Raw genomic sequence first — 11,073 nt, 5'->3', positions numbered from 1 at the left:
TGCGACGACGCGCACACAAGAAAAGCTACATCAATGCAACCCTCCAAGACACAAATCTCATATTTTCATCACATTTCTTATTTGAGGCGAAATCAGCCATTTTTAAAAAATAGCTTCACAGCAAATAGCAATTTCTCAAGCGAGAATTGTTCTGGAACTGTCTGGGAGTAGTTTGAGTAGGGAGGGGTGTTGTAACTCTAGGGGTCATGGGAACACATTCCCATAGTGTGATTGTCATGAGACGGGGTGATCTCTCTCTATGTTCACCCCAAAGACCCTCGCCCAACCCTCATATCATAAGTCATAAACCTTTCAGGAATCAGGGAAGGGACTGTTGTTTCTGGCCAACCAGGAATAATTATAGGCAGATGGAATCAGACAGACAACTGACTTGTCTTCCTGCTCTTCCGAGATATTGCTGACAGAGTGTTCACTAAGATGTATCAACAAAAGGAAGCAGTCACACCTGCTCAAAGGAAAAGTTTGAAATCTGTCCCTCAGGAGCCACAACCGAGGTCATGTGGTGTGTCTAATAAAGGTTTCCTTGTTCAACATCCCATGATGTTGGACAGGAAAACACCCAACTCCCTCTCACAATAACTTTCATAACACAGACAAAAGATTAAGTATTGATTTTTAACTCCATCCCCCATGATCTGAGGCCATCGTAAGAGTCACACCCACCGTAATAGAAACTGCCTCCTGGCCGTTGTAAATGGAGATAAACTCAGCCGAAAGACAGACAGACAGGAGCCTGGGAAAATACCTGTCGAATAAGAATAGACTAAAAACAGAGGGTCTGTTCAGGCGGGGCCATGCTACGGCTTCCCAACTACACAGACTAATGGAGAATTAAATTGACTTTGAGGAGAGACATCTTGCAAGAGGGAGAGAGGAGTGTAGGCATGACAGAGTTGTCAGCCTTGAACTGAAACAGAACTTCAGGAAACGGCCTCTGAACTCAGAGGCACGCCTTCCTCACAGCTAAACGGAATACTGACCAGGACTAAAGAAAAATGGACAGACCTTTACACTTAGCTGAAAAACAAAATGGCCCACGAGTGGGGTCTTACACACCATGTGCTGCAACACAAAGTTGACTGCACCAATAGACAGTACTGACACCGGTCGAGTAGTATACCGTATTTTACTATATACCGGTATTGATGCACGGACCGGCTTGGGTTTTTACTTTACCTTCTATAACGGTATTTCAATGTTTGGTTTGTTAAATGTGATACGCCGTGTGTAACGTCCCTTTGTAGTTTACTCCGCTACTTGAGCCATCCCTCTCCGCTCTCTCTCCCCCCCATGCGCGCTTTCCATACAGACTTAGTCCCACCCCCTGTCACTCAAGGAACGCATCGGTTGTTGCTTGACCACCAGACACTTTTGTTCAGTCTGCATGGTCAGTGCAGCACATGCAACCATGTTGTCAACGATGTTTCCACTTTGATCTTAATAGAAATCCACAAGCATTCTATAATTACAATATAATTTTGTGTTTCTTACATCTGCAGCTAGTTTGTATTTTCTTGGCAAGTTAAGCTAAATCGTGTTAGCCACTAATGCTAATCACTAGTTAGCTAGCTAGCTAACTAGCAACTAAAAGTACTGAGTCAGAGAAAACATAGCTAGCTAATACAGCATGATACCAGTGCTGCTGGAGGCCTAAATCAGCATGTTCTTTGTGCAACAGTAACTTCTAAATCAAAGAGGAATAGATGCAGCATGAATACAGATTTAATGCTACCAAAGATTATAGGGTCCCCTAGGAAACACTAAACATCACTTTGGTTCCTACCCTGTCACAATAACTTGTCCGTGGCATTTTCATTCCTTGTCATGTCAAACACTGTATTCAAAGTTCCCACTATTATTTATATTCTAACTATAGAATTAGAATAGACATTCAATTTCCATGATTCCAAAAGTTCACCGAAATGTTTTGATCTAAATCGCAATTGCAACATTTGGTTAAAAATAAGGCCTCGTTTTTTTGCCCATATCGTGGCAGTGTGGAAATGATCTCAAATTAGTGCAGGAAATGCAGAAACTGATGGAAATGCAGGAAATTATTTTAGGTTGAAGTTGGACAGTATTAAACAATCCAAATGAAGAAAGACCCATTGAAATAATTTACAATATATTTGTGCTGCCACCATAGGGTCACGCACTACTCAGATAAAGCAAATGTAGAACTTCTATTAATAAAAAACATAAAATACCACCAAAAATTTGAAAAATACCAGATAAGATATTTTGGCCATATTGCCCAGCCCTAGACTATATATGACAGCATTCTCTGTATTTCCTCCTTGATTATTCGGCACTGGAAAATTAGAATGTTATTAGATCAATCATAATCTTTGTGTTTCTTTTCGGGGGGGAGCAGGTAGCTGATAAATGGTGGCTATTCAGCAGCCTGATGGTCTGGGGGTAGAAGCTATGGGCCAGTCTTACAGTCTTTGCCATGATGCTCCTATACTGCCAGCGTCTGAGTGATGGAAACGGGAACAGGCCGTGGCTGGGGTCACTGATAATCTTCTTGGCCTTACTGCGACACTTGGTGTTGTAGGTGTCCTGGAGGGCAGGCAGTGTGCACCCAATGGTGTGTTTGGCTGAGCGTACCACCCTCTGTAGCGCCTTGCACTCCGTGGCAGTGGAGTTGCCATACCAGGCTGTGATGCAGCCCGACAGTATGCTCTCGATGGTGCTCCTGTTGGGCCCTCGGGGACAGGCCGGATTTCTTCAGCATACGGAGGTTGAAGAGTTGCTGTCCTACCGCCTTCACCACGGTGTCCGTGTAGTTTTACCATTTCAGCTCCTCTGAACGCAGTGGAACATGACGTTTTTGACCGTCTCCACAGCGGCCCCGTTGATGAGGATGGAGGCGTGCCCAGTCTGGTTTTTCCTGAAGTCCGCAATCATTTACTTTGTTTTACTGACGTTGACGGATCGGTTGTTTACCTGGCACCACGCCGTCAGAGTGCCTACCTCCTCCCTGTAGGTAATCAGGCCTACTACTGTTGTGTCGTCAGCAAACTTGGAGTTGGAACTGTGTGAGGCCACGCAGTCGTGGGTATACAAGAAGTACAGGAGGGGATGAGGACGCATCCTTGTGGGGCACTCGTGTTGAGAATCAGTGTCGGAGGTAATGTTGCCTACCTTCTACTTGGTGGAGGCTCGTCAGGAAGTCCAGGACCCAGTTGCATATGGAGGAATTCAGTCCCAGAGACTTTGTAGTGAGCTTAGAGAGCACTATGGTATTGAAGACCGAGCTGTAGTCGATGAAGAGCATCCTCACATATGCATTCCTTTTGTCCAGGTGGGTGGGGCAGTGTACAGTGCAATAGCGATTGCGTAGTCCGTGGATCTGTCAGGGCGGTAGGTGAATTGAAGAAGGTTGAATGTGTCAGGGAGGGAGTAAGTGATATGCTCTTTGACTAGCCTCTAGAAGCACTTCATGATGACAGGAGCGAGTGCTACGGGTCGGGAGTCATTCAGTTCCTTTCCCTTTCTTGGGCACAGGATGATAGTGAACATCGAAGCAAGTGGGGATACCGGTCTTAAAATGTCAAACACAACAGCCAGCTGGTCTGCACATGCTCTGAGTGTGGCTAGGGATGTCGTCTGAGCCGGAAGCTTTGCGAGGGTTAACACGTTTGAATGACTTACACACGTCCTCCGTGGAGACCGTAAGTGCATGGCCCTCGTTGTCCTCAGGGGAAATGCTGGCGGCCATGACAGAAGCCAAACGTGAGTTGGCTTGGGGGTGGGGTTTGATCTGGGTGTTTCGTGGGTGTGTCCTTGCCACCACCAAGACACACCCATCTTTCAGAAGCATGCCCGCAGCTGTTTTCCCGCCACTCAATCACAACAAAGAAACCTCCTCAATATGGTGAGATGCCGGAGGAAGCTTTGAATAAGTCAGTAGCCTACAGAGTAATATGAAAAGAATGTATTGCTGAAGTGTTTCGATCACTTTCAAATGTAGTAAGGGGTCCATGTAGAATAAACAACCCTTTCAGGGATCATCAACTAGATTCAGCCACAGGAATTATTTAAAAAAAAGTAAAATAAAATTTGAGATGATGCTCAGGGGGCCGTAGCATAGTTACAAATAAATTGTAGACTGCAAATTGACAGCAATAAGCCCAAACAGATAATATTTAACTAAAACGTAATAATATCAAACCTTGCTTACATTTGTATATGATCACGTGTCTCTCTTATGCGTGGAAATACTTGAACAGATTTCCCAAATTGAAATCACTTGGAACTGATTTCCTGGTGTTTGCGCAGTTTGTCAAAAAAATGTTTGCTTACTGAAGGAGCAACAATCAGCCGTGAAGTGGTATGCCACACAAGCTCACAGAACGGGACCACCGAGTGCAGAAGCTTGTAGCGCATAAAAATAGTCTGACCTCGGTTGCACCATGCGCAATGACAAGCGCTGGCTGGAGTGGTGTAAAGCTCACCGCCATTGGACTCTGGAGTAGTGGAAACACGTTTGGCGGATGCCAGGAGAACGCGACCTGCCCGAATGCATAGTGCCAACTGTAAAGTTTGGTGGAGGAGGAATAACAGTCTGGGGCTGTTTTCATGGTTCGGGCTAGGCCCCTTAGTTCCAGTGAAGGGGAATCTTAACGCTACAGTATACTGTACAATGACATTCTAGACGATTCTGTTCTTCCAACTTTGTGGCAACAGTTTGAGGAAGGCCATTTCCTGTTTGAGCATGACAATTCCCCAGTGCACAAAGTGAGGTCCATACAGAAATGGTTTGTTGAGATCGGTGTGGAAGAACTTCACTGGCCACAGAGCCATGACCTCAACCCCATCCAACACCTTTTTGATGAATTTTAACACCGACTGCGAGCCAGGCCTAATCGCACCGCATCAGTGGCCTGACCTCACTAATGCTCTTGTGGCTGAATGGAAGCAAGTCCCCACATCTAGTGGAAAGCCTTCCCAGAAGTGGAGGCTGTTATAGCAGCAAAGAGGTGACCAACTCCATATTAATGCCCATGATTTTGGAATAAGAAGTTCGATGAGCAGGTGTCCACATACTTTGTCGTGTAGTGAATATTAAATATATATTTTTATATGTAGATGTTCCAAAAGGCACGCTTCAGCAGCTTGTGTGCATGGAGGCTTGGGGATTCTAAAAGTGTTAACGGCCAATTACCAAGATACCAGCAGGCTTTTTGCATGATTTCATGACCGCCACAACCGATACCATTCCATTCAATAATAAAAAAAAGACAATACAAGTCTCTAGTAAAATGTTTATGCAGAGTGCCAGGTCTCTATTCGGAGGCATCAGTATCAAGCCCATCTGTCAGTCTGGACTTCATCACATCATCTTGCAAGTTTCCATGCGCTGGCTCCATACATGTTTCTGTGAACACATACACACAGTGTCACTGTTCTTTTACAAATGGCAGTTTGTACCCGTTTGTGTCAGATATTACCTATCCTTTGTTGAACAGGTCAGATGTTACGTGTTAGGCGCCGACAGAGATGGCCACCTCGCTTCGCGTTCCTAGGAAACTATGCAGTATTTAGTTTTTTTACGTGTTATTTCTTACATTGGTACCCCAGGTAATCTTAGATTTTATTACATACAGTCGGGAGGAACTATTGGACATAAGAGCAACGTCAACTCACCAACATCACGACCAGGAATACGACTTTCCCGAAGCAGATCCTCTGTTTTGCCCACCACCCAGGACAATGGATCGGATCCCAGCCGGCGAACCAAAACAACGACGCCGTAAAAGCGGCAGACGAAGCAGTCTTCTGGTCAGGCTCCGGAGACGGGCGCATCGCTCCCGAGCATACTACTCGCCAATGTCCAGTGTCTTGACAGCAAGGTAGATGAAATCTGAGCAAGGGTAGCATTCCAGAGAGACATATGAGACTAACGTTCTTTGCTTCACGGAAACATGGCTCACTCGAGACACGCTATCGGAGTCGGTACAGCCAGCTGGTTTCTTCACGCATCGCGCCGACAGAAACAAGCATCTTTCTGGTAAGAAGAAGGGCGGGGGGGTATGCCTTATGATTAACGAGACGTGGTGTGATCATAACAACATACAGGAACTCAAGTCCTTTTGTTCACCTGACTTAGAATTCCTCACAATCAAATGTCGACCGCATTATCTACCAAGAGAATTTTCTTCGATTATAATCACAACCGCATATATTCCCCCCCAAGCAAACACATCGATGGCCCTGAACAAACTTCATTTGACTCTATGTAAACTGGAAACCACATATCCTGAGGCTGCATTCATTGTAGCTGGGGATATTAACAAGGCTAATCTGAAAACAAGACTCCCTAAATTCTATCAGCATATCGATTGTGCAACCAGGGCTGGTAAAACCCTGAATCATTGTTATTTTAACTTCCGCGACGCCTATAAGGCCCTCCCCCGCCCTCCTTTCGGAAAAGCTGACCACAACTCCATTTTGTTGCTCCCAGCCTATAGACAGAAACTAAAACAGGAAGCTCCCGCGCTCAGGTCTGTTCAACGCTGGTCCGACCAATCTGATTCCATGCTTCAAGATTGCTTCGATCACGTGGACTGGGATATGTTTCGCATTGCGTCAAACAACAACATTGACGAATACGCTGATTCGGTGAGCGAGTTTATTAGCAAGTGCATCGGCGATGTCGTACCCACAGCAACTATTAAAACATTCCCAAACCAGAAACCATGGATTGATGGCAGCATTCGCGCAAAACTGAAAGTGCGAACCACTGCTTTTAAACCAGGGCAAGGTGACCGGAAACATGACCGAATACAAACAGTGTAGCTATTCCCTCCGCAAGGCAATCAAACAAGCTAAGCGTCAGTATAGAGACAAAGTAGAGTCACAATTCAACGGCTCAGACACAAGAGGTATCTGGCAGGGTCTACAGTCAATCACGGACTATAAAAGGAAAACCATCCCTGTCGCGGACCAGGATGTCTTGCTCCCAGACAGACTAAACAACTTCTTTGCTCGCTTTGAACAACTTCTTTGCTCGCACAGCCCGCTACCAAAACCTGCGGACTCTCCTTCACTGCAGCCGACGTGAGTAAAACATTTAAACATGTTAACCCTTGCAAGGCTGCAGGCCCAGACAGCATCCCCAGCCGCGTCCTCAGAGCATGTGCAGACCAGCTGGCTGGTGTGTTTACGGACATATTCAATCAATCCTTATCCCAGTCTGCTGCTCCCACATGCTTCAAGAGGGCCACCATTGTTCCTGTTCCCAAGAAAGTTAAGGTCACTGAGCAAACGGACTACCGCCCCGTAGCACTCACTTCCGTCATCATGAAGTGCTTTGAGAGACTAGTCAAGGACCATATCACCTCCACCCTACCTGGCACTCTAGACCCACTCCAATTTGCTTACCGCCCCAATAGGTCCACAGACGACGCAATCGCAACCACACTGCCCTAACCCATCTGGACAAGAGGAATACATATGTGAGAATGCTGTTTATCGACTACAGCTCAGCATTTAACACCATAGTACCCTCCAAACTCGTCATCAAGCTCGAGACCCTGGGTCTCGGCCCCGCCCTGTGCAACTGGGTACTGGACTTCCTGACGGGCCACCCCCAGGTGGTGAGGGTAGGTAACAACATCTCCACCCCGCTGACCCTCAACACTGGGGCCCCACAGATGGTTCTGAGCCCTCTCCTGTACTCCCTGTTCACCCACAACTGCGTGGCCATGCACGCCTCCAACTCAATCATCAAGTTTGCAGACGACACTACAGTGGTAGGCTTGATTGCCAACAACGATGAGACGGCCTACAGGGAGGAGGTGAGGGCCCTCGGAGTATGGTGTCAGGAAAATAACCTCGCACTCAATGTCAACAAAACAAAGGAGATGATCGTTGACTTCAGGAAACAGCAGAGGGAGCACCCGCCTATCCACATCGACGGGACAGTAGTGGAGAGGGTAGTAAGTTTTAAGTTCCTTGGCGTACACATCACGGACAAACTGAATTGGTCCACCCACACAGACAGCGTGGTGAAGAAGGTGCAGCAGTGCCTCTTCAACCTCAGGAGTCTGAAGAAATTCGGCTTGTCACCAAAAGCACTGACAAACTTTTACAGATGCACAATCGAGAGCATCCTGTCGGGCTGTATCACCGCCTGGTACGGCAACTGCTCCGCCCACAACCGTAAGGCTCTCCAGAGGGTAGTGAGGTCTGCACAACGCATCACTGGGGGTAAACTACCTGTCCTCCATGACACCTACAGCACCAGATGTCACAGGAAGGCCATAAAGATCATCAAGGACAACAACCACCCGAGCCACTGCCTGTTCACCCCGCTATCATCCAGAAGGCGAGGTCAGTACAGGTGCATCAAAGCAGGGACCGAGACTGAAAAACAGCTTCTATCTCAAGGCCATCAGACTGTTAAATAGCCATCACTAGCCGACTACTCAACCCTGCACCTTAGAGGCTGCTGCCCTATCTATATACATACTGTGGAATCACTGGCCACTTTAAATAATGGAACACTAGTCACTTTAATAATGTTTACATACTGCTTTACTCATCTCATATGTATATACTGTATTCTATTCTACTGTATTTAGTCAATGCCACTCCGACATTGCTCGTCCTAATATTTATAAATTCCATTCTTTTACTTTTAGATGTGTATTGTTATATACTACTGCACTGTTGGAGCTAGGAACACAAGCATTTCGCCACACCAATAAAATAATTTATTCTCATTTCTACATTGCAATAAGTGACAATTATTTTTCATGCCATGAGAGGTACCGGATCCGGCCAAATAGGTTCTGGAACAAAACAGGCTTACACACTAATAGCCTAAATAAATAATGAAAGAAAAACCTCAATGTAGCTTATTGCATACGAATTATACATTTGTTTGACCATCTTTGTAAATAAGAATGTGTACTTGCCTAGTTAAATAAAGGTTAGGCCGGACAAAGTTGAATTACTGTTTAACGGATGCCCCGCCTCACTTTTCTAACACACCGGAGGAAACAAATCTGATGTGTTATTTTATGGCCAGGGGCCTGTTGCACAAAACTAGGATAAGGGATTAAGCCAGGATATCTTGGTGATCCTGGCTCAATTGATCCGTAATCCGGTTGCACTAAAGATGGATAGGGGGCAGGAGGATATGTTATGGTATAAATTACCATGGAGATTTATTCTGTGGAGCTAGCCTGCTCCAGACCAGGCTAAATTCCAGGATCTATTTAATCTCATCCCTAATGTCAGTCAGCAGTCACCACAAATGGAAACCAATAGTTATTTCACTGCTCACTATACATTGTTATCACATAACTAGACCCACTGTCATTATTTAAACGTTTGTGATCATTAATTTCAATGATTTTGGATAAAAAATAATTTTTAGATTATGTTGCTATCATTAGATAATTTACAGTTTCCCATAGACTATAAGGCTATATATAAAATGATAGAATATTAGGGCCACAGAGGGGAAAAAAACACAAGTAATAATATTGTAACCGGTTGTTTTAAAGGAGGACAGTTGTTAAAATGACAGATGTGGGGCATTTCGTGAAATTGTACTTCAGTATGGTTTCATAAACAAAGACATGCTGATGTGCCAGAATATTAAGTATCACATTGTCATAAGTATCAAAACTGTAAAAACAATATGTAGCTTTTCTGCAGAAAGAACCAGCCTCATAAATTTATGACTTTATCCTTTTTCTTCAGTGTGGCCCTAGTACTCTGTCATATAAACAAATACACATTCCATATGAATATAAAAACACAATGTGTAACATTATGTTCCTTTATTGAATAAGGACAAAACAAAGCAGGTAAACCATCAGCTCCTTTCGAAACTGAAGTCACAGTGACTACAAGATGGAAAGCACAGAATCCAAGCATATTATACAAAATGATACATACACATTCAAAGGTCTGTATATAACACACCCTGCATGTCTGCACACTAAAATAAATGCAGGACAAATCCATACACATCAACTGAACAGACAAATGAATGGATGCAGTAGCCTCCCTGCAGCCTTGTATTACACACAGTATACCGCACAAACATCATAAGAGGCCAAATTCGTAAAAAAACGAACCCAAAAAAAACCCAATTCCTCTGCCACCGCAGGACATATTTAACCAAAATTGAAAGCACACATACTAACTAAAATAATTCAACACATATTGGTCCCTCAGCAGCCGACCACTGTCGTCATCAGGGAAGATTGCCGGATTGTCCCAGTCCATGGCTGGTGGCACTCTGGGGGCCCTCTCCTTCCTCAGGCAGGCCACATTGTGGAGGACAGCACAAGCCACAGTAATATCACATGCCCTAACAGGGCTGACCCTTAATTTGTGAAGGCAGTGAAAGCGTGCCTTCAGGAGGCCAAAGGTCATTTCAACTCTGGCCCTGGTATGGGCATGGTTGTAGGCCTGCTGTGCTTCCTGGGGGTCTGTGAAAGGTGTCAGGAGAAAAGGCTGGCAGCCATACCCCCTGTCTCCCAGCAGCACACCAGAGAATTCACCTGTCAACACAAAATCTCATCATTACTACCTCATAAACACAGTGATATTCTTGACACAGCCATGATGGTTATAAATAGGGGTTGTGTGGCTTACCTTGTGATAGGCACTGATAGATTTCAGAGGCCCGAAAGATTCTGGAGTCATGGACTGAGCCAGGCCATTTTGCCACAACATTGCTGATCACACAGTCAGCATTGCAGACCATCTGAAATCATAAGATGAGGAATATTACACCAATCAATGCACATCACTGGCAATGCAGAGTGTTCGTCAATGGACAATATCAAAAAGTTATGTTCACCTGAACATTAATGCTGTGAAAGGATTTCCTATTCACAAAATCGGCCTCATGGGCACCTGAGGGGGCTTTTATCCTTATGTGTGTGCAGTCCACTGCACCAATGACATTGGGGAAACCTGTCACACAAAGTAATGAGTATCCTACTATGTGTTAACAGTTGTCCTGTAATTTGTAGATCCTCTTACCTGCAATCCTATAGAACTCCTCTTTGATGTCACAGA

The sequence above is a fragment of the Salmo salar genome, chromosome ssa19 (assembly GCF_905237065.1).
Source record: "Salmo salar chromosome ssa19, Ssal_v3.1, whole genome shotgun sequence".
NCBI classification, from domain to species: domain Eukaryota; kingdom Metazoa; phylum Chordata; class Actinopteri; order Salmoniformes; family Salmonidae; genus Salmo; species Salmo salar.
The sequence above is the reverse complement of the archived record's forward strand: the minus strand, read 5'-3'. Positions refer to the sequence as shown.